At 41.7% G+C, this 23,477-nt stretch overlaps 1 protein-coding gene and 1 pseudogene across 7 annotated transcripts in view; both read right to left on the reverse strand.

Annotated features, from left to right (window-relative positions):
• Nucleotides 1–10,434, reverse strand: part of INO80 (INO80 complex subunit) — a 146,958-nt gene extending 136,524 nt beyond the window's left edge. For 4 of the 7 annotated variants that reach the window (XM_023757481.1, XM_023757480.1, XM_023757478.1 and 1 more), the window contains exon 1: nt 10,389–10,433. The gene's annotated coding sequence lies outside the window, so the exon portion shown is untranslated. Of the gene's footprint in view, nt 1–10,388 lie in introns of all 7 variants that reach the window. The other 3 variants (XR_002830330.1, XM_023757479.1, XM_006093035.3) reach the window with 2 other exon arrangements.
• Nucleotides 10,435–10,761: 327 nt separating this feature from the next.
• On the reverse strand, nt 10,762–21,834 carry LOC102420670 (annotated as a pseudogene).
• Between the last annotated feature and the right edge of the window lie 1,643 nt (nt 21,835–23,477).

The following is a 23,477-nucleotide window of genomic DNA, read 5'->3' on the forward strand; positions in this document are numbered from 1 at the left end:
TTTGGCATTTGGGAGCTCTTTCAGTTGGCTCCTGTGCTCCTCTGACATAGCCTCATCAATGTGGGATTGTAGTTGTAGCGGTGGTGGTTGGAGTACTTCCTTACTTTCTGGCACTGTAAGATGCCCCAGGCTCATCTTGTATATTTCTTGCCCCAGTCCTAGAATCAGCCATTTCTCCAATAAACTCTAGTTCCTTTTATTGGACAATGGCATTAAAAACCAAAAAGTGGGTACTGAGTGTGTTCCTGGGTTTCTTTTAATTTTCCAGCTGGCAAGAGCACAGAAATATAACTGTATCTAAACCCACTGTGCATACATATCTATAAATATTTCAATATGTAAGCACCTATATCTGTATTAAGCTAAACATGGGTTCATATGCATGTTTCCAACTCTAATCCATTACCACATGGACCATTCTATCCTCCTCCCCTTGCTTATCTGTAAATTCCCACTCTAACAGTGAAAAGCCTGTCTCCCACGATCCATTTGCTTAATTACTCAATTACAGTATACATATATATCAGTATCAGAATTAACCTGTAGCTCTATGGGATACAATTTTATCAATTAGACAACACTTACGTGCAGTGCCTTTTGTCTTAGATTCTACTCCTTTCCTAATTTACCTAGGTCAACACTACCATCCTTCCCCAGTAAGGCTATTTCAGACATTTGTAATAGAATTAGATTCTCTGGTCACAGTTTGCAATCCTCCTTTCTGGGATCCCTGACCTCCTAAATGATTTTTGCTTGATTTGTACACATTAGAGTTTACTCTTTGCACTGGAAAGCCCTATTTGTTTTGACAAATGCATAATGTCATGTATCCACCATTACGATATCCAATAGAATAGTTTTATCAAGCAATATGTTAACAGAATTAAATCCTCTATGAAAGTAGCATGGTTGGGTAGAAAGAGAAACTAAAGTCAAGCAGTGTGAGTTTAATGCTACTGACAAGCCATAGATAGATTTTAGAAATATCAGCTATCCTATCCTCTCAGGGACCCAACAGCCTTATTGTAAAATGAGGGGGTTCAATTAGATGATAATAACATACAGCATTTACTAAACACTATGTGTCAGAGATGGTGCTAAGCAATTCAGATATATTATCTCATTTCTCACAATTCTACATATAATTGATACTGTTATTATCCCCCATTTAAAAGATGGAATTAAGGCTTAACATTAACTTCCACAAGATCATATAGCCTGGGAGTTGTAGAGCCAAGACTCTAGAGTAGGAGTCAGCACAGTATGGTCTGAAGTCAAATCCAGCCCACTGCCCATTTCTGTAAACCCTTAGCAGATAAGAATAGTTTTCACATTTTTAAATAATTTGGGGGGGGGGAGAATCTTATTTCTTGACACATGAAAATTACATAAAATTACAATTTCAGTGCCCAAAAAGTTTTATTGAAATACAGCCCCACTCATTCATTTATAAATTGACTATGGCTGCTTTCACACTACAATGGCAGAGTTGAGTAAGCTGCAACAGAGAAGACATAACCAGCAAAGCCTAAGATCTAGTATTTGACCCTTTACAGAAAAACTTTCCCAAACCCTACTCTAGAAGCCTGGCCTACAATTATATTCTAAGAATGATTCTTAAAAAGGTAAACTATCAAAACATCAGAACAACATCCTGGACAGAAATATTTTAGAGCCTGAACTAAAGAGTTCTATGTTGCAAAACACCACCTTTTTATTTGAGCTATAGTCTTATTAAATAGGAAGATACTTCTATTCATATCTACTGTATTCATTATATAAAGACAGAGGTTATTGCATAACAACAATTTTATTGATGTATTTTTCTCTACCGTACCTAAAAAAAGATATTTTCTATTCCTAATAAAAATGGTTCTGAGTTCCATACTTTATAAATTAAAACTCTTGATTAAGCTCTTGATTAAACTGTCAAAATGAAATGGTACCTATAATTATAGCTAATACTTGCTCAGCACTATGTGTCAGGTACCATTCTCAGTACTAGTATGTATTCCTTGCTGTCTCCCAATTATCCTCTATGGAGTAAGTACTACTATTATCCTAATTTCAGAGATGAAGAAATTGAATAGCTATCCAGAGGTCACACAATTAATAAGATAAAGAGCCAAAATTTGAACACAGGTCATCTCACTCTAGGATCTAGAACAAGCATGTCAAACTCGCGGGCCACAACGAATATTTTTGTAGCCCAGCCAATATAATGGCATATAAGAAACATTTTAACAAAAATTTTGTAACTTAATTTTTACAATGTCCTGTTATACATAATTATTAATAACGAACTACAACTTTTGCTAATGACTGATTACTATAATTGTGTTGCATTCATTTCCCTTACACGCCTTACGGGCAGGCGCACCATTTCTCTCCACTAATACTAGCAACAAATATTTTAGCAGCCGATTGCCATGTCATTAGCCTTGTACTGACATGTTTGGTGTGCGCAACAGGAAATATTTCGCTTTCGGAGAACAAGAAAAATAGGTTTGTGTTACGCTTATTAACTTGTGCAGTTATTCAGTGTCTGGTACGTTACTGTTCAAGAAAAAATATTATTTTTTATTAAAATGTTCTATTATTTATGTTGGCGATTATTTATTTAGTTCAGCCCTTTGTATTCAGCACATCTCTATCAAAACAAACCTACATTTATATGAAAATTGAAGCTTTTGGATTTTGTTTTGTTTTTGGCAGCACACATAAACTTAAACCTTGTTTATCTGGCCCGTGTTAGCCTCTGAGTTTGACATGCTTGATCTAGGAGGAGTTGTGTTATACTACACTGCCAGTGGATTACAATGCAGATTAGGGCCTTTAAACAAATGAAAAGAATGTCTTCATATATATATATATATATTTTTTTTTAATATTTTTATTTCAGAGAGGAAAGGAGAGGGAGAGATAGAAACATCAATGATGAGAATCATCGATCGCCTGCCTCCTGCACTCCCCACACTGGGGATCCAGCCAGCATGTGCCCTGACCAGGAATTGAACCGTGACCCCCTGGTTCCTAAGTCGACGCTCAACCACTGAACAACGCTGGCCAAGCTCAATATATTTTTTAAAAACCCTAAGTATGCCTGAATAGTGTGGTCACTAGTTCCACAAGCCCAGGTTTGAGGCTCCGTCCCTGGTGAGAGGTATGCAGTGGGCAGCCTATCAATGTTTCTCATTGATATTTCTATCTCTCTCTCCCTTTCCCTCCCTCTCTCTCTAAAAAGAAAATCAATAAAAATAAATAGAAAACCCTAAGTACTAGTAATTCATATCAGCACCTTAGAGAAACATTTAGGTTTATTATTCTCTATGGCACTTAGAATTTGCATAACTGGCCCTGGCCAGTTTGGCTCAGTGGATAGTGTCAGCCTGCGGACTGAAAGGTCCCAGATTCGATTCCGGTCAAGGGCACATGTCCAGGTTGTGGGCTAGATCCCCAATAGGCAGCCAATCAAGGATTCTCTCATCATTGACATTCTATCTCTCTCTCCCTCTCCCTTCCTCTCTGAAAGCAATATACATTTTAAAAATAGAATTTGCCTAACTGTGTTTATCTTTGCAGAACCCCTCAGTACTCCCCATACATATAGCTACAACTGTACAGTGTACACCCTCAGAGTCTACCACAGTCCCCTGAGTGTGGCAGATGCTCAATAAATGGTTATTGGGAAGATCAAAAAGCATTCACTTGGTTTTCAATAAACATTTATTGAATGAATGAAAAGAACAAGGAGTTTCATAAACCAGCAGTCACCAATCTTTCAGACCCCGCGGACCACCAGTTGGTGACCGCTGTCATAAACCATTAGGTACAAGTATCATTAAATGTTTGTTAACCTGAAATGAACTAGGACTGGATCACAAATGTCTCTGGCTTTGTAATCCTTAAATTATACCTGGTCTGTTCTTAAGCCTTAACCACCTTCTGAGCTAATAAATTTCATAAACCACTCATTATTCAATCCCTGTCAAACTATATTCATCTTTCAAACTACTTCTAATTTTCCAGGATTATTATTCATGTTTTTTCCTAATTCAATACAATTTAATCATAGTCCATCTTAGTCTTCATCATTCCATTGTAGAGTCTAATTTCTTTATCTTCATACAACAGTCTCACCATTGCCTTCATCATTTATATTGCCATTTTCTGGAAACTCTCCTCCTAAATTTCTTCTTCCTTGAGGTATAATCATTAGAATCCACTCACTAGTTTAAGAGTAAGTGTATTGTGGTTTCATACCAAGATAATGCAGTCCATTTTTAAATTTTATTTTCCATAACTCTATTGGGAATGACTAACATTTTGTTGGCCTTTTGGGAACCATTCAGGCAACATTCTCGGAGATAAAATGACCAGTTGGCCTAGCATTCTTTTTACCATACTGATTGTCACTAGCCATTTTTCTGTTCATGTACAAAGATATGAGATTTACCCAGTTTATCCTACTTATCAACTAACTTCTTACCCTGAAAAGCTTAGTTGTCACACGCAAACCAAGGCATTTTATTTGTTCTTTTATAAGAAACTAGGGGCCCGGTGAACAAAGATTTGTATACTGGGGGTGGCTCCCTCAGCCCGACCTGCACCCTCTCCAATCTGGGAGCCCTCAGGGGAGCCCTCTCCAATCCGGGAGTTTCTGTCCGTATTTGCAATCATATGAGCAAATTGTCTGAGACCCCCAACCCAGTTTGGTTTGTTGCTCACAGAATAATAGAGGCATTTTTTTTTCCTTTGCTTCATTGGTGGAGATTTCCTGGAAGTTTTAGGATATCTTCCCTTTAATTTTTCCTACACACTCTGATTTTACTTATGTCTCTCACCTTGGCTTTCCCTCCATCCCCCACCACAACAGTAACTTGCTCCAGGCTCACTTTGCTCTAATGTCTAGTACAGCAGTTGTCAACCTGTGGGTCGCGACCCCTTTGGGGGTCGAACGACCCTTTCACAGGGGTCGCCTAAATACATCCTACATATCAGATATTTACACGATTCATAACAGTAGCAAAATTACTGTTATGAAGTAGCAACGAAAATAATTTTATGGTTGGGGGTCACCACAACATGAGAAACTGTATTAAAGGGTCGCGGCATTAGGAAGGTTGAGAACCACTGGTCTAGGAGATCCGTCTGCCACCAGAACTACAATTCCCAGCATTCCCGGTGCTCCCCACGCTCTGGGCTTCCGCTTCAGGTCCTGGGGCTGCCAATAGAACTACTATTCCCAGAATTCCTGGTGCTCCCCGCGCTCTTGGTTTTCCCTTCCTGCTGTCTCCGTCCCACGGCCTCCCACTCTGCCAACTCTCCCTCTCTGCTCTCCGTCTGGCGGCTTGGGGAGCCAAGTTCCCCAAGCCATTCCGCTCTCTGCTGGCTCTCCCGCTCTGCTCTCCACCTGGTGCCTATGTATGCAAATTAACCCGCCATCTTTGTTGGGTTAATTTGCATACTCATGTCTGATTGGCTGGTGAACATAGCGGAGGACGGTCAATTTACATGTTTCTCTTTTATTATATAGGATAAGAATAGTTTTAGTACCATTACCAAAAGGTGAACTCCACTTGAATACCCTAGGAAAGCCCTATATGCCATTCATGTCGTTCCCTCCTACTACATAATAGTTTCCCCTCATCTAAACAAAAACTAAATGGAAACACTAGCAGTTGCCGAAGCAGGTCCGGAAGCTGCCGAGCGAGTCGGGAAGTTACCGAAAGAGAGCAGTGGGTAAGGAGGATGGCGGATGTCATCGCAAGACTCCAGGAGGACGGGAGGACGGGAGGACGGGATCCAAAAGCGTGTAATACAGGAGGGCCGAGGAGAACTCCCCGACTTTAAGGATGGAACCAAGGTTCATGTCTTACCCCGTCCCCTTAACCCCTCTGTGCGGCGGGAGGAGGCCTTAGGCAAGAGGTTGTGCATGCCTATAGAACAGCGGCCGGTGACCCTCCCTCCCGCTCACATGCAGAACTCGACGCTGATTGGTCTGAATTTAAGTCGGGGATGAATTTGGATGCGTCTGCCCCGCCCCCTGCCTTGGCTGGGTGGCTATACTGGCCCGGGAGGCGGACTGGCAGGTTGGGGGAGTTTGACCTAAGTGCTTGCTTCTTGGACCCAGCGCTGGAGAAGAACCTGAGCTGGATACCTGGATCTGGGAGGGACCCTGGACTGGGGAGGAGCCCCTGGGGCCTCTGGGTTGCAAGGCTTCAGATCTTTTATAGATGAAGGGTGTTCTTAAAACACTTACCATAGACCAGCACCCATTGTTCAGATGGGAAAACTGAGGTTCCAGAGAACAGGCCCAGAGGTCAGGTCTGCCAGATCAGAACCCTTTGGCAGCTTTCTGATTGGTCTATCTTGCATCGTTTAGGCAGATAAAGGCAGGGAAATAGAGCCTCCTACCTTCCTCCTCTGTATATCAAGGCCTCTCCTGCCTTCTCTCTCACCGCCTCCCCCCCCCCCCCACAACCTTTCCCAGATGCCACTTGTCTGTAAAGTATGGACTTCCCTGGGGTAGCCCCATGCCCAGCAGAGCAGTCATGCAGGACAGGTATATTGAGGGAAGGGCAAATCCTAGTCTGGCCCCATGTGAGTGCTCTGAGAACAGAGGGGAACTGCATAGCTCTAGTGATGATTTATTTATTTTTTTCTTTTTTTTTCTTTTTCTTTTTAATTGTTTTATTGCTTAAAGTATTACAAAGAGTAAAAAAAAATAAATGTATATCACAGCACAGGGGTGGGGGCGGTCTACAGGGGGTCAATGGTGGAAAACGGGACATATGTAATACTTTCAACAATAAAGAATTATTTAAAAATAAATAAAAATAATGTATATCACAGCCTTTTTTTAAAATATATTTCATTGATTTTTTACAGAGAGGAAGGGAGAGGGATAGAGAGTTAGAAACATCGATGAGAGAGAAACATCAATCAGCTGCCTCCTGCACACCTCCTACTGGGGATGTGCCCGCAAGCAAGGTACATGCCCTTGACTGGAATGGAACCTGGGACCCTTCAGTCCGTCGGCCAATGCTCTATCCACTGAGCCAAACCAGTTAGGGCAATCACAGCCTTTGGTATGTTAATTTCTTCGAAGATGAAAATAAACTATCTTTCATCAATATACTGTTTTATAGTTAATATGTCATTTAACTCAGAAGTGAAAATTATTATCCCAATTTTACAAATGAGAACTGAAACTCAGAAAAAGTTCCGTTACTTACCCAGTGGCAAGCAGAACTCAAACTCAAGTCTTTTTATCTCCCAACCCAATGTCTTTCCATTATACTACCAGGTTTTTCCTTAAACTATCATTTGATCTCACTGTAAGAAGTCTCGGTCTCGTTCTTGTGAACAAGTATTTAAGAATCAATAATCCTTCTTCTTATTATGGAAACCACTGGTTTCCCCATATGAAATAACTTAGTTACATGTGCAGGACTCTTTAGGGCAGAGACTCTAAAACTGTAAGTCTTGCCTTAGCCAGTGTGGCTAAGAGGTAGAGTATGAGCCCATGCAATGAAGGATCAAGGGTTCAATTCTCGGTCAAGAACACACACCAAGGTTGCAGGTTCAATCCCAGCCCCAGTAGCATGCTTGAGTATGGGAGGCAACTAATCAATGTGTCTTTTGGTGAGGATTAACAACAAACAAATAAACTATGAATCTTAAACTATGGGTGCATGAATTTGGATGGAAGAAATTTACATCCTTTTCATTAACCTATAGCTGAAATTAGCATTTCCTTCAATTCTGAATGTAGGCAGTACACCACAGCAATATTAGCAGGGCTATCACTAGTTGATATTTAATTCAATAAAAGCAAATGTCTTACATCATAAATTTAAATATTTGAACTATATACATTTAAGTCATATTCTGAGAAGAGGTTCAAAGGCTTCTTTAGACTGCAAAGGAGTCCAGGGCACATAAAAATATGTAAGAATCCTGCTTGCTCTAGAGACCATTACAAAGGCTGTCAATCCTTGGTAGTGAAAGTTTATAAAGGCATGTCATAGTTTACTCACTGTCCTCTAGTCCCTTAAAAATGTGAATAGCTTTTAGTCCCAATTATTTTTTTATATTTAAGTTGTCAACTACATTTAGTATTACTTATTTCCAACTTCTGACCTAACATATATGGAAATCTTTTATGTACTTATTAAGCACAGGCATTAAGCTTCTTTGTGACCAACTTTTCAATCCTAAGCAAGCCTACTGTATCATCATTAGCAAGTGAATCCAATGCTTCTCCAAGTGAATTTCTGACTTAATTAATGTACAGCCATGGTCTGAATATTTGTGTCCCACCCCAGGTTCACATATCCCCAAGTTAATGGTACCAGGAGGTAGGATCAGAGCCCTCATGATTAGTATTAGTGCCCATAAAATGTGTTTAAGATTAGCAACTATGTTCTCATCCTCTGCATGCTGCAGCCTAGCTTATTAAAGTTCTTATACTTAAGATGCAACTTTGAAACTTGTCATAATTTCACTTATTTTCCTACAGAAACTCAAAGTTTCCTATTAACTCTATTTCATTTGCCCTCTCTAAAATTCACTGCATCCCAGTATTTATGTTTTGTGTGAACCTGTATGTTGACATGTTAAATCCCTAAGCCAGTTTTAACCCTTCTTGTGGGCAGAAGAGGTGTCTAGCAGTCCTTTCCTTGCTCTACGTCTACTCAAGTAACCAGTCAAAAGCTGTTATGATACGTTCCCCTCAGAAGTATAAGACAAACTCTCATTAAGTGAAATTATATCACCAGTTTATGGTCTGTCACATTTCCACCTTTGATGCACTCAAAATGTTTTTATTAGTCATAAACTTTTCTAATCACATTGTGCTGTTAACAATTATTTCCTATCAAAAGACACATCTTTGAAACTTGGTTTGGATTCTTTTGAAATAAAAATGTAGAGGAAAAGAACACAGTAAACTAAATAATGGGATTTAATCCTTAAAAACAAATTCATTTTAGAATCTAGTAGGTATCCAACTTTTACAATATATAATAACCTCAAATTGTCATTTTATATGAAATACTTGTATATTTCAAGCACAAAACACAATCTGAATGAAATATTATTTGGCAGTAAAAAGGAACAAAATTCTAATACATGCTACAACATAGATGAACTTTGAAAACATGTTAAGTGAAGGAAGCCAGTCACAAAAGTACACATGTGTGATTCCGTTTATACAAAATACCCAGAATAGGCAAATCTACAAAGACAGAAAATAGATTAGCTGCTAGTGGCTGTGGCAAGGAGGAATGAAGAGTGACTGCTAAAGGGGCTTCTTCTCGGTGTGATGAATCTGACAGTGGTGATAGCTGTACAACTCCACAAGGATACTAAAAACCACAGAACTGTACACTTTAAAAGGGTGGGTTTCTAGATATGTAAAGTATATGTCAATAAAGCTGTTACTTTAAAAAATGAATTAAAAGCCACCTCGCTAGTAAACCACCATGAAAATTTCCTTGTGGGAAAGGAAATCATGGAAGTCGCTGATGAGGAAAAGTAAGCTGGTGACCAGTTCTGTGAGCGAGGTCAACCCCCTCATTCTCTCTCCCACTCTTACCAACAAGCACAGGAACATGAAACTAGGTAGTGTTTCAATCAAAAGAACTCGGTGCAGTTGGCTATGAACTAAAACAGTGAGTGCCTTCTGAGGCTCTATCACTCCCAAACTGTAGGGGGCTTCTACCCTCGGTGATTACGGAAGTGGTAGTTCTCATCAGCAAGCTCAAGACGGAATGTCAAATAGGATGACATTTGCCTAAACACCCTAAGAAAGCCGACAAGACTAGGAGTGTCACCTACACACTCCCTAAATCGGCACGTGTGAGGCTGCCCCCACCTAACACCCACCAGCAGCATGCACCACAGACCCATACTCCAACTTACTCCCAGAAATTGACACACTCCCAAGCCCTTAGGTCTCGATTGCTTTGGATAGGTATAACCCTCACGGGGTTCCCACTCGAACCCAACCAGCCCTCGCCCTGCCCCACCCCACCCCCAACCCACACACGTGTTAGCCCGACACCGCCCCACCGGGTCCCACGTGCACCTGGTCTAACACACTCCCCACATGTGGGCGCCCCACGGGCTTCCTCGGCCGGCTGAGGTCACCGCGTGACCCCTGATCTCCAGAGGTCTGAGAGGGAAAGAACAAGGCCCAGGTCCCTGAGGTCCCAACCCTGCGGAGAGTGTTCACACCCATCCTCCCCATTAAGCCCAACAAATCCGAGGGCCGGGGGCGACGGCCCCTTTAAGACGCGGCCCAGTCGTCGCCCGCAGAGAGGGGCGCAACGGGGCCTACACGACCCCCACTCCGTTCGCCCGCCCACGTCTAGTCGCCTCACCTCGGGCCGCCGGGCCCCGCCGCCGCGGCGGCGGCGGAGGGGGGGCGGGGTGCGGGCGGGGTCCGGAGGGGGGGGTCGCCCCGCCGACGGTGGAGCCGCGGTTCGCTCTCTGAGGCCGCAGGACGGTGACTGCGTTGGGCGTGGACGCTCCTAGCCCGCTCCCTCGGCGGCTCCTGGGACCCCAAGATGGCGGCGGCGCTGAGGCGGCTGCGGGCGCTGGGCCGGCGGCGGCGGCGGCCACTTTCACTCACTGAGAGGAGCGGAGCAGGGACACGGGGAGCCATGGCGGGGGGGAGGAGAGGCGCCATAGCCAGGCCAGAACAATCGAGCCGCTACTCAGCTGGCTTACCCCTACCCCGCCCACGCTCACTGCTCATCGCCGGCCCGTGCCTTCCGCAGTGCCGCTGCTCACGGCCTCGAGCAGCTCGCACCCCGCCGCTGCCGCCTGACGCCCCGCGTGGACCGGGGTTCGGGGGGAGACCCTGATCCATGCCATCTGAGTGCAGATTGGTCGGGGCTGGGACTGGCGAAGATTGCCGAAAGGCGGCGGGGAGGAGGAGAAGGATGTCGTCGCTAGAGTGAGCAAGCAGATCTCGCGGGAGTAAATGTCGCGAGACTTCTCCAGGCCTGCAACCGCTGAAGAAAGGTTACTTTTCCCGGAAGTAACGTCAATCGTAACGGCCCGGGATCCTGGGAATATTCGTTCCCGGCGGCAGGAGAGAGAGAGGGAGGTGGTGATGAGTGTGTTAAAGGTTACGGAACACTGAGAAGATCCGTTTGAAAGGATAGGTTCGGGTGTGATATTTTAACCTGTTTCTGGCCCCTTGGGGCAGGGTTTGACCTCGTCGGGGAAGTGCCCGTTGTGCACTCTCATACAGTAGTTTGGGTCTCTAGGCTCAGACCAAGACCGCTATCCTGTGACATATAGGCTGTGACATAGATGTCTAAGTGAGAGTTTAGGATTCAGGGACTTGGGAACACACAGACCTGTCGCTCAATGAGCCTCTGAAAAAAGGAATAATTGATTTGTCTGTACCGTCTCCATAGTGTTAGCCCCACGCTACTAATGTTTACTAAACTCAGTTACCAGGATCTGTCATGAGGAGGGCCTGCTGTATATATAGCCTAAAAGCAGCTAAGGATTCGAACTTGCCGAAAGTTAATGATGCTATTTCAGATCCTTCGGGTCTCGAGCTTTTTTTTTTTTTTAATATATTTTATTGAATTTTTTACAGAGAGGAAGGGAAAGGCTAGAGAGTTAGAAGAATCGATGAGAGAGAAACATCGATCAGCTGCCTCCTGCACACCCCGCACTGGGGATGTTCCCGCAACCAAGGTACATGCCCCTGACCGTGATCGAACCTGGGACCCCTAAGTCCGCAGGCCGATGCTCTCTCCCCTGAGCCAAACCGGTCAGGGCCGGGTCTCGAGCTTTTTAATTCATTTCAACCTGGCCCTTAGTATCTCAGCAGAACAGCATTTGCTTAAGGTCATTAAGTAGACTTACTGCGCTAAATTCACTGGAATTAAAAAAGTTAACTTTGCTCCAAGGCAAAATACTATCCTTTGTGTAAGAAAGAAGGGAGCATAAGAAAACATCTGCTCATTGATGCAAAAGAAACACAAGAATAAACCATAAATTAAAATGACTGATTTCCTAATGGGAAGGGTAGGGGAAAAGGGGAGGAACTGGGAACAAGGTAGAGGGTTGATGAGGGATTGGTAAAGATTTTTATATTGGACTGAATCTTAAAATCATAGTTAATGTTTCATATACCTTCCAAGATGAACTGCAACCAAGTAGGATAATATATGAGTAACGGTGAGCTGTCCGTTTGGAGTATAGACCAAAAGGGAAGAGTAAAAGGAAAAAGATAAGTTAGACAGGGACCAAATTGTAGTTTTTTTAAAGTTCAAATGTAGGTTGTTTTCGTTTCCTGTTATTGTGCTAACAAATTAACACAAGTGGCTTAAAAATAACAATTTATTATCTTAGAGTTCTGTAGGTCAGAAGCTTAATACTAGTCTCACTGGACTAAAATCCAGGTGTTGGCAGGGCTCTGGGTAAGAATTTAGCTCCTTTTCCAGCTTTCAAAGGCTGCTCTGGTTTCTGGCTGCCTTCTTCCATCTTTAATGGAAGGTTTGGTCCATCTCACATATCTGACCAATCTTACCTTTTAAGGATCCTTGTAAAAAAAATTTTTTTGTTTTTAAGGACCCTTGCAATTACATCAGGGCCCAACCAGATAATCCAGGAAAATCTCCCCATTTTAAAATCAAGTGATTAGCAATCTTAAATCCACCTGCAACCTGACTTCCCCTTTGCAACCTGACTTTCCCTTTGCCTTGAAACTTAACATAGGACTTAACAATAGGACTCACAGGTCCTATTGATACCCTTGGAGGTGGGGGTAGAAAGGCACTATTCTACTCTCCACATCTGTCATAGAACTTCTGACATACAACTCATTACATCTTTGATCTATAACTTTCATGCTAAAATCCAGTTTTTTCCAATCTCTAATACAGTCATGAATTCATTTTTTTAAAAGGTTTTTAATAGATTTTTAGAGAGAGAGGAAGGGAGATGGGGAGAGAAACACCGATATGAAAGTGAAACATGGATCAGTGAGTGCCTCCTGCATGCCCCCCCACCCGCATCAGGAATTGAGCCCACAACCCGGGCAGGTGCCCTGACCAGGACTTGAAACCAGCAACCTTTCAGTGCATGGGATGACACCCAACCAACACCTGCCAGGGCCAGTCTTGCATTCTTGATTTAAAATCTTTGTACACAAAAGAAAACACACACACACAAATCTTTGTACATCCTTTGCCTTAGAACAGTGATTTTTCAACCAGTGCGCTGCAATAATTTTTAAAACATGCACTACCTGACTATTTAATCAGAGGCACTGACCTCTTTTCCCTTAGTTTGTTAAAAAAAAATGGTAACAGCCAACACAACAATAGCCATCCAGTGTGAATGAATCAAAATTATACCTTTTTTTCAAATCAGCAAAAAATAAATATTTTGGTGTGTCACAGAATTTTAGTAACTAGTTTGTGTGTGCCATGAGCTGAAAAACATTGAAAATTGCTGCCTTAGAGATTTAGTAGATCATATAAGATTTAACCCACAATTTCTTTGTAGTTTGGATTTAAATTGGGATTTGTTTCCCAGAAATATCTTGATTTTATTTTACAGTTCATTGTAACATATTCTGTTTTCTATCCAAAAAGAGGAGTCACTTGGGCTTTATTTAACTATTGTTCAGAATCATTCCATATAACATATTAATTTTAATGTTTAAAGTGCAGAACAAAACAAAACAATATTATTTAATGATCAATTTGAGGAAACTTTGTGTGGTTTACTTAGGTTATATACATTATTTTTTAAAACAAAGTAATTAAATACCACAATATGTGGGGGGAGACCCAAAACTGAATACAACCACTAAGGAATGAACAATATTACAAATAAGTAAGACAGCCACTCTGCAGGAGTGCAGAAGAAAATAACTCACCCAAGTAACTAAGGGAAATAGTATCTTGGCTGGATCCCTAAAAATAAAACCAACTGATCTGTACATAAATGCCCTGATCCACATACTAAGTATTTGGGGGCGTCAGAGGGAGATGTAAGCAACTTGAAACCACTTATGTGTGTGCTGATTAAAATATATTGTAGATCATGAGCTGGGTTTCTCATTGTTGGAGAAAAAAAGTTTTTAAGGAAAGGGGGAAAGCTAAAATGAAGCCTAAGGTGTTGGACTGGAATCTGGTTGATTCTTGTATGTGCCCTAACCAGGGATCAAACCCACAACCTTGACATATTGGGATCATGTACTACTGAGTACCTGGTCAGGGCCTTGTTTTTTTTATTAATAAAACATTACAAATATAGTTGACGCTGCCTATATAGCCCTTTTGTATCCCATTTCCCCTCTCTCCTCACTCCCAGAGGTAACCACTATCCTGAATTTATTATTAGCAATATCCTTCCATGTTTTGTACATCCATAAAAACTACACTACACATATCTATCTTCACTTGCTCTTTTCAGTCAACATTATGATTTTGAGACTTATTCATGTTAATGTGTATATAATTTATTTTATATTTTTAAATTTGGAGGGTGGCTTCAAATTCACAAAATTGGATTAATCATAATCTTTAGTTCATGGCATATCAGAGGTCTGTCAATGGCTCCTTTTTTATTAAGCTTACTTTTAATATTGTAATAAGCACTTGCAAACTCATTATAAAAAACAACATCTAAGTCCTGGACAATAAGTTGTGTTTAATCATAAAACATCCCAAAATTCCACCTCCTGCCTCCTGCCTCACTCTGGGAAAACAATCTTTGTGATCATGGTATCTCCCCTGCCAGGTAAGTATGGAATTTGTACTTTTATTTATTACTTAAATATGTTTTTATTAATTTTTTTAGACATGGGGGGGGAGAGAGAGAGAGAGAGAGAGAAAGAGAGAGAGAGAAACATCGATGTGAAAAAGGCAAATCAATTGGTTGCCTCCTGCATACACCACAACTGGGGCCTAGAAAGGAGCCTGCAACTGAGGTATGTGCTCTTGACCGGAATCGAACCCCAGGACCCTTCAGTCTGCGGGCCAACTCTTCTATCCACTGAGCCAAACCAGCCTGGGCAGAGTTTGTACTTTTAAAAATAGCTTTATTGGTATATAACTCACATACCAAAAATCCACCTATTTAAAAGTATATAATTAAGTTGTTTTTAGTTGTGCAAATCACCATTGTCTAATTTTAGAACATTTCAACATTCCAAAAAAGAAACACCCAAATCCATTAGCTTCACTCCCCATTCCCAACCCACCTCCACCTCAAATCTTTCTGTCTCTAGATATTATTTCATTAATTTTTAATGTAGTGTAATAGTATTTTGTTTATGACACAGCTTATTTATCCACTACCCCACTGATGGACATTTGGGTTATTTTCCAGGTTTTGCAGTTATGACTAGCGTTGTTTTGAATAGTCTTGTATCTGCATTCTCATATATGTATTATATACATAATAGTAGCCTTATAGAATAATGGGTATGCAAGTGGTCAAGTACAGAAAATAATTAACACTACTTGGGAACTATATTCTGAAGTAGTTGTGCAAATTTACACTCTTGCCAGCAATAAAAAAAAAAAGAGATCCTATGGATTAATTGCTCTCCAAAATTTTGTAATGATCACTTACTAGTATAATGTTGAATATCTCTTCAAATGTTTATTGACCATTTGTGTTGCTCTTCTGTGATTTTGTTTTTCATGCCTTTTGCCTGTGTTTGTATTGGTTTTGTGTGTGTGTGTGCTTTTCTAATTGATTTGTAAGTGTTCTTAATTTATTCTTTTTAAAATTTTTATTAATCCTCACCCGAGGATGTTTTTTCTATTGATTTTTTTTTTTTAGAGAGAATAGAAGGGGGAGGGAGGAAGGATGAGAGAGAGCCCTGACTGAACCTGCAACTCAGGTCCCTGCCCTTGACAAGAAATCGAAGCTGAGACCCTTTGGTGCGTGAGCCGAAGCTATAACCACCAAACGCACCGGCCAGGGCTTAATTTATTGTTGTTACAAATCTTTGCTAGGTTTGTCTATTGAGAATATCTTCCCCCAGTTTGCTAGTTATCTTTTCACTTTAGTGTTCTTTTAAAAGAAAAAAAATTCTAATAATCAAATTTATCAATATTTTCTTCTATATTAAATGTTTTTAGTATTTTCCTTAAGATATTTTTCTCTATACCATCTCTTTAAAAAATCCATCAATATTTTGTTACTAAGAGCTTTAATAATTTTAACATTTAGATATTTAATCCAATTGGCATTTTTAAATATGTTGTAAAGTAAGAATCCAATTACATCTTTTCCCACATAGAGATCCATTTTTTCCAAATCCGTTTATTGAACAGCTGGTCCTTCCTTTCCCACTGCTCTGACATGCGATTTGTTTTTTACTAAAGTTCTACAGTGTGATGGTCTGTTTCTGGACTCTATTCTATTCCACTGGTCAATTTGTCTCTCCCTGTGCCAATGCTGCATTGTCTTAATTACCACAATTTCCCAATAAATTCTGATTCCTGGTAGGCAAGTCCCTTTCCCTTCTTCAGAAATGTTTGACTATTTTTGGTCCTTTACTCTTCCATTTAAATTTTAGTATCATCTTATAAATTTTAATGAAAAATATGATTGGTATTTTAATTGTTTCTCATTGAATCCATGATCAAATGAAAGGGAATTGATGCTCCATGACATTTACTAGTAATCTTCCTATCTAGATCCTTTTTACTACCACTTAATAACATTTTATAGTTTTTCCTATACAGTATAGAAACCTTAGGCCATTTTTGTTAGATTTATTCCTAATTACTTTAGATTCTCAAATATTGTTTTTGTTATATATCAATAAACAAATTGTAAGATTTGTCTTATCTTCTATGATGTACAGCTCTCTTATGTAGCTGCTGAAGTGGTTGAGCGTCAAACCAGGAGGTCACGGTTTGATTCCTGGTCAGGGCACATGCCCGGGTTGTGGATTCGATCCCCAATAGGGAGTGTGCAGGAGGCAGCTGATCAATGATTCTCTCTCATCATTGATGTTTCTCTCTCTCTCCCTCCCCCTTCCTCTCTGAAATCAATAAAAATATATTTTAAAAATATATATTAAGCCCACAATCACAAATCCAGTCATCAGTAAATCCAAGCCTTGACTCAGGTTCTCTGAATGTTTATTCCATGTTCTTTCCACTATATCACAATACTTGAAAGAAAATTAGAGCATCTTGATGAAGAGTTCTGAAGCACAAGTTGAGGATTTTTAACTCCTTGGAGCATGCTGGAATTTAAAACATAGTGGGTAAAATAGGCAAAGTACAAAGAAAATAAATTAGACATATTCAGTGGTAATGACAACAGATCCTTTTAAGTTGGAGTAAGAAGCCTGGCAAAGAGGATGTAATAAAGATAAATTTATCCATGAGTGTATAAACATGGCCTACAGCCCAGCCAGCATGGCTCAGTGGTTGAGTATGGACCTATGAACCAGGTTCAATTCCCAGTCAGGGCACATGCCCAGGGTTGCAGGCTCGATCTTCAGGAGCGGGGGGCGGGGGGGCGATGCAGGAGGCAGCCGATCAGTAATTCCCTCTCATCATTGATGTTTCTATCTCTCTCCTTCTCCTTCCTCTCTGAAATCAATTAAAAAATATATATTTTAAAAAATAAAAATAAAACATGGCCTACACAAAGTTTTAAAATAGTTTTACATGTTTAGCTTCTTTTCTCCATTGTGGTTATTTTATAATAGAGAAGATGTGACAAAGAGTAACATTGTTATGAGGAGGGATTTAAGTATTTTTAGAAAAATAATTTTGAATATTGCCTTAGAGGTAGGTGCAGTGAATACTTCTGATGCTGCTAATATCTTACATGTGGTTTGAGCTTTCCTATACCTAATCTGAAGTGGAAGGCCTCAGTGTCTAACTTGAAGGTGGAAGAATATGGTTGTTTAGGGCTGGGAAGGATTGAGCTAGAGGAGCTAATAGCTAAAGGGTATGGAGTCTCCTTTTGAGGTGATAAAATGTTCCAAAAACTAATGGTGGTGATAGTTGCACATATCTGTGAACATACTAAAACTGTTGAACTAACACTTTCAATAGGTGACTGGCATGGTTGTGAATTATATCTCAATAAATCTATAAAAAAAGAAAAAGAACTTGAAGACCAGATCTCCCTAGCACCCTCTTTTTTTCCCTAGACAATGCTAAAACAACAACAACAAAAACCCCTAAAGGTCTGGAGGTTTTCTTAAATTAATCTGATAGTGGATATGTTCACCTTTCAGCTGTTCAGGATAACCCCCAGTATGGTTATCACTGAAATCCAATAGAAAGTGTTAATAGGATAGCCCAGATGTCAGTTCTAGCCCAAATCTAAAGGTTCTGTCAGGCTGGGAGAGTGTCCTTCAGTTGGTCCCTAGCAACCCTGCGTGTTTGTACGTGTCCCACGGCCTATCTTAATTTAACTTCATACTCCATAAGTCTGGCCCATACCTGGGTAGATGTTGGGGACAGAATGAATAACTACTCACCCATCTCTTCTCTTTGCAAATGCTGTATGCCTGGGGAATGCTGTGTGTCAGATCCATCAAAGGGGAGGTGCCAGTTTGACTTCATGCCGGTGCTAGAAGCAGCATAACTAGAAGGCTAGAGCTGAAAGATGCACAATGGACTCTGGAGGAGATGAGGGGCTCCTTGTCTCGTTTAAAAGCAAGAGACAAACCCAAACACAGGTTCTAGGTTGTTTCTACCACCAGCCCATTTTCTTTCCCTCTGTCAGCAGAGGAGTGGGCAGGGTGTTGAAGAGTTTCTATGTGCTTGTTCCCCCTTGACATGTGCTCAAGGCAAGTCTCAAGACCGCCTACTCCAAGAGGACCAAACCCAGCTAGTCCTTAACAGGTTCGCTCTGTCTATGAAAAGCGTGGAACATTCAGGCAGTTTTCCAGCATCCTCTCTACCATCAAGTCTTAAAATCCTCTCTGGTTTTCAGGCTCTTCCCTCCCCTAGAAAGAGAGAGCAGTGCTAAGTCCTACCTTTACCTGGGGAGACAGCTTGTTCCACTTTAGTCAACAACACACTTTTTTTTTAATGTTTCAAGAAAAACAATTTTAAGTATAATAATGTTACATGCAATAAACATTAATATTTTAAGAAAAATGATTTTAAATATAATAGATTTTAAGTATAATAATGTTACATGCAATAAATATTAATATTTCAAGGAAAAAAGATTTTATTTTATTTTATTTTATTGGTACATTTATTAAAAATATAGACTAATGGTCCTGTGCTTAAATGTTGTTGTGGATGTGTGCTGGCTTCCATAAAACAACTAGTCATAAGGAGCTCTTCAACATATACTAGTACACTCCTGACAGAAGTAAAAAGGTCACTAGAAATGACTGACAAGGCAAGGACACTGTAGACATAATCCCCTTATATAATTAATTGCTAGAAAATGGAGTTTGACATTATTTACAACTAGAGGCCTGGTGCATGAAATTCGTGCACTGGGGGGTGGGGTTCCCTCAGCCCAGCCTGCCCCTCTCACAGTCCAGGAGCCCTCAGTGGATGTCCTGCTGATGGCCACAGTCTGGCAGCAGAGGCTCGGAGCAGGCATCCTGTGTGTGTGTGCTTCCGAACTGAGGGCACTGTCTCAGAAACTCAACTCTCAGTGCAGGAAGCAAAATGTGGGTTCAGTGAGGACTATTTTGTCTGTCCAGAGAGAGGGACCCACTGGGGAAGAAGAGGAGCCCCTGTTGCTGCAGAGGCCGGAGAGAGCACAGACTCTGGAGGAGCTAGAGGAACTGAGCAAAGAAGGATGCTTTCAAAATGAGGAGCTTTCCATTAGAAGGGCAGCAGTTGGAGAGGAATAATCAGCCTAATGCTCCCAAGAAGAAAACGAAGGAACAAATGATTGACCTACAGAAAATCCTAACCACAAATCACCTTCCATGAAGTCCTCGGCTGTCCCCATAATAGAGGAGTTGGAAGATGACCAGGAGAGAGAGCAAAGCCAAATGATAAAGGAAGCTTTTCCCTGTGATGATGCCTTCAGAGTTTTCTTAAAGAGGAGAAACTGTGGAGGCGAGTAAGCCAAAGGACGTGGACCTGACTCTGCCTGGCGGGGCCAGGGGCCGATGTGGGCCTGAAGCCCAGTGCCAAGAAGAGACGCCGGTTTCTCATTGAAGCACCTGAAGGTCCTCCAAGAAAAGACAAGAATTTACCAAATGTGATTATCAATGAGAAGTGAAATATCCACCCAGCAGCTCACCAGGTGCAGGTGCTTCCATATCCATTTACCCACCATCAACAATTTGAGAGGACCATCCAGACCCCTATAGGATCTGCACTCACACACACACACACTCACACACACACACACACACACACACACACACACAGTGGGTCCCTCTCTCTGGACAGACAAAATAGTCCTCGCTGAACCCACGTTTTGCTTCCTGCACTGATGGTTGTCCTTGTTGAGTTTCTGAGACAGTGCCCTCAGTTCGGAAGCACCTCCTGGGTGCTAGAATCTTTTGTTTCTTGTCTGCCCACTGGCTTGGCATCCTGGTTGAGCCCTGACTTTTTCCTAAGCGATCGCCTTTCCTCAAATTCTTTCAACAAAATTTCTTCCTCACTTTCAGAAGCCTCGTTGGCCATTGGCTCTGGAAGTTGTTCAGGGTCCTTCTGGATTTCAGCCTCTTTTGCGTCACCAGAGTGATTCCTGACCATCCAGGGGTTCGGTCCATCTGCAGTCATGTGTGCCTCATTCACCGAATCAGGGACAAGGAGATCACCCTCTTCTTCCTCACCTCCCTCCTCTTCCTCACTCTCAGAGGCCACCTGGACTTTCTGCATTAGTTCTTTGTTCCTGACCAACTGATCCTGCATAGCCTGGCAAGCCTCCAGGTCATATTTGGCCATAATTGCCCTTGACTTTGCCCATTTTCCACTGTTCTGGTGCTTAAGGCTCATTCACTCCATCATTCTGGCCTTTTCAAGTTTTTCCAGTTCTTCCAGCGCAGCAGCAGGATTGGTCTTCCGCAGCTTCTCAAACTCTTTTAGGGCTTTCTTGGCCGTTCCTTTCTTCAGAACTCTGTGATACTTTTTGCTTTTGATTTTCTTCTCTCTTTGAGCCCTGGCCTCATAGTAAGACTGCAGGGCCCGGGCCCTCTGAAGCTCTGCTCGGCGCATCTAGCCTCTTCCAGGCTCATGGCTTTGAGAGAGGCCTTTTCCACAAGAGTCAGTAAAGGGTCTGTCACTGGCTGCTTGTTCTTACAAAGGAGGTTAAAAATCTTCTGCTCCAGGGGTGTTCTTGCCTTCCAGCCATTGAGCACATGCTCAATGGGAGCGACGGCTGACTGCTCCTTCATCAGGGGGGAAACCAGCTGTTCTGCTTGTCAGTTCTTCTGAACGATGGGGTCCCATATGGAGAGTGTCTGTGAGGTTTTATTGAATGCCACTTCTCTGTGGATCCCCTCAACCTCTTCTTTCTTAAGGGGTAGCTCCACAGTCTTCTTTGATTTGACTCTATTCAGTTGCTTTTTCACAGTGGCCAATGAGGATGAAGTTTTAAAGGGCTCAAGCAGATCTGAAAGGACTAGCCTTTCTCCTGATCCTTCAGAACTGACCATGAATTCTGACACCTTCAGACTAGCCTCAGATCTCTCAGCCAATTTCTGCCTATTCTTTCCATCAAGGGACCTGATTGCTTCCAGAAGTTTTTGATGCTTTCACTCTCCACTACCGCCCATTCATCTTCACTGGTGCTTGAGGGGTAATCATTTGGCAAATCTTCTAGTTCTTCCTGTTCCCTTAGAGCCAGAAGGCTCTTTGCAGCCTGAACCCCGCTCATCTCAGCCATCTGTCCCTCACATGGACCAGGAGCAGAAGCTAAAAGCTTGTCGTCGTTTTTTAATTGATTCTTTTAGAAAAAGAGAGGGAGGGAGGGATGGGGAGAGAGAGAGAGAGAGAGAGAGAGAGAGAGAGAGAGAGAGAGAGAGAGAAACATCAATTTGTTGTTCCACTTATTTATGCATTCATTGGTTGATTCTTGTATGTGCCCTGACCTGGGATTGAACCTGCAAAGAATAGATGAAACAAGAATGATGAAATTATCATGCTGATAATTCTGCAACTGTGTTTATGAGTACCTGGGGTTCATTATATTATTTTCTGTATTTTTAAGTTAGAAACTTTTTATCGAAAAAAGTTTGTTTTAAGGAAAAAATCTATTATCTTTCAGCACATTCTTAGTTATAATCAGGCATGATCTTAGAAACTCAGTCTTCACTCAACCCAGAGTGATGAAACTAATCCACCCTTGCCCGGAGGAAAAGACATAGGACTGCCAACTTGATTAGTGGATAAGGGGATAATCCGGGTTTCAAACAGTGTTGTTTCGGTGGAAAGTGTTTATGGGTGACTTTCTATGCTATGAGTCAGGACATATTAGAGTTTAACTCTGGCAGTTTGTCCCCATTCTAACCAGAAATGCTACTGAATCTGGGTTTTAGCCAATTTTCCTATTATACATATTGGCTTCAACAATTTATATTTTCTCTCTGGCTGTGGGGTGGCTCAGTGGAATCCCTTTTGTTAATACCATCAAGCAGTGGTTAGACGCCTGGTATGTAAGGGAGAAGAGCAAGCTGAAGAATGAAGGTAAACCCAAATACCCTCAGCCCTTTGGAAAAGTCTGGGAGGCTTACAAGTTCAAGACATTTAAAGTTTTCTCTGTCTAACCATAAGCTGACTACTAAGATAACTTAGAGCAGCGGTTCTCAACCTGTGGGTCGCGACCCCTTTGGCGGTCGAACGACCCTTTCACAGGGGTCGCCTAAGACCATCCTGCATATCAGATATTTACATTACGATTCATAACAGTAGCAACATTACAGTTATGAAGTAGCAACGAAAATAATTTTATGGTTGGGTCACAACATGAGGAGCTGTATTTAAAGGGCCAGAAGGTTGAGAACCACTGACTTAGAGGAAATGTCAGGCAGACACTAAGATTGTTTCTGTGCCTTGGATATTGTGAATGAGCATGGGAATGCAGGGTTCTCATTAAGATCCTGTTTTCATTTTCTTCAGATCATATGGTAGTTCTATTTTTAATTTTTTGAGAAACCATCATACTGTTTTCCATAGTGGCTGCACCAATGTACTTTCCCACCAAAAGTGTACAAAGGTTCCCTTTTTTCTATATCTTCCGAGACACTTGCTATTTCTTATCCTATCTAATAATAGACAAACATGGTAATTAACCGTAGCTCTGACACACTTCCCATTGGCTAATCAGGGCGATATGCAAATTAACTGCCAACCAAGATGGCAGTTAATTTGCATACGTAGGCGCAATGCTGGGAGGCGAAAGGGGAAGGAAGGAAGAAGCCACCTGCCACTGCTGGTGATCAGAAACCGAGGAGGCAGCCAAGAGCCAGGGGGCAGGGCCCGTGATTGGAGAACCGGGTGCCTTTGCCCACCCCCGGCCAG

The sequence above is a fragment of the Myotis lucifugus genome, unplaced genomic scaffold, assembly GCF_000147115.1.
Source record: "Myotis lucifugus unplaced genomic scaffold, Myoluc2.0 scaffold_109, whole genome shotgun sequence".
NCBI classification, from domain to species: domain Eukaryota; kingdom Metazoa; phylum Chordata; class Mammalia; order Chiroptera; family Vespertilionidae; genus Myotis; species Myotis lucifugus.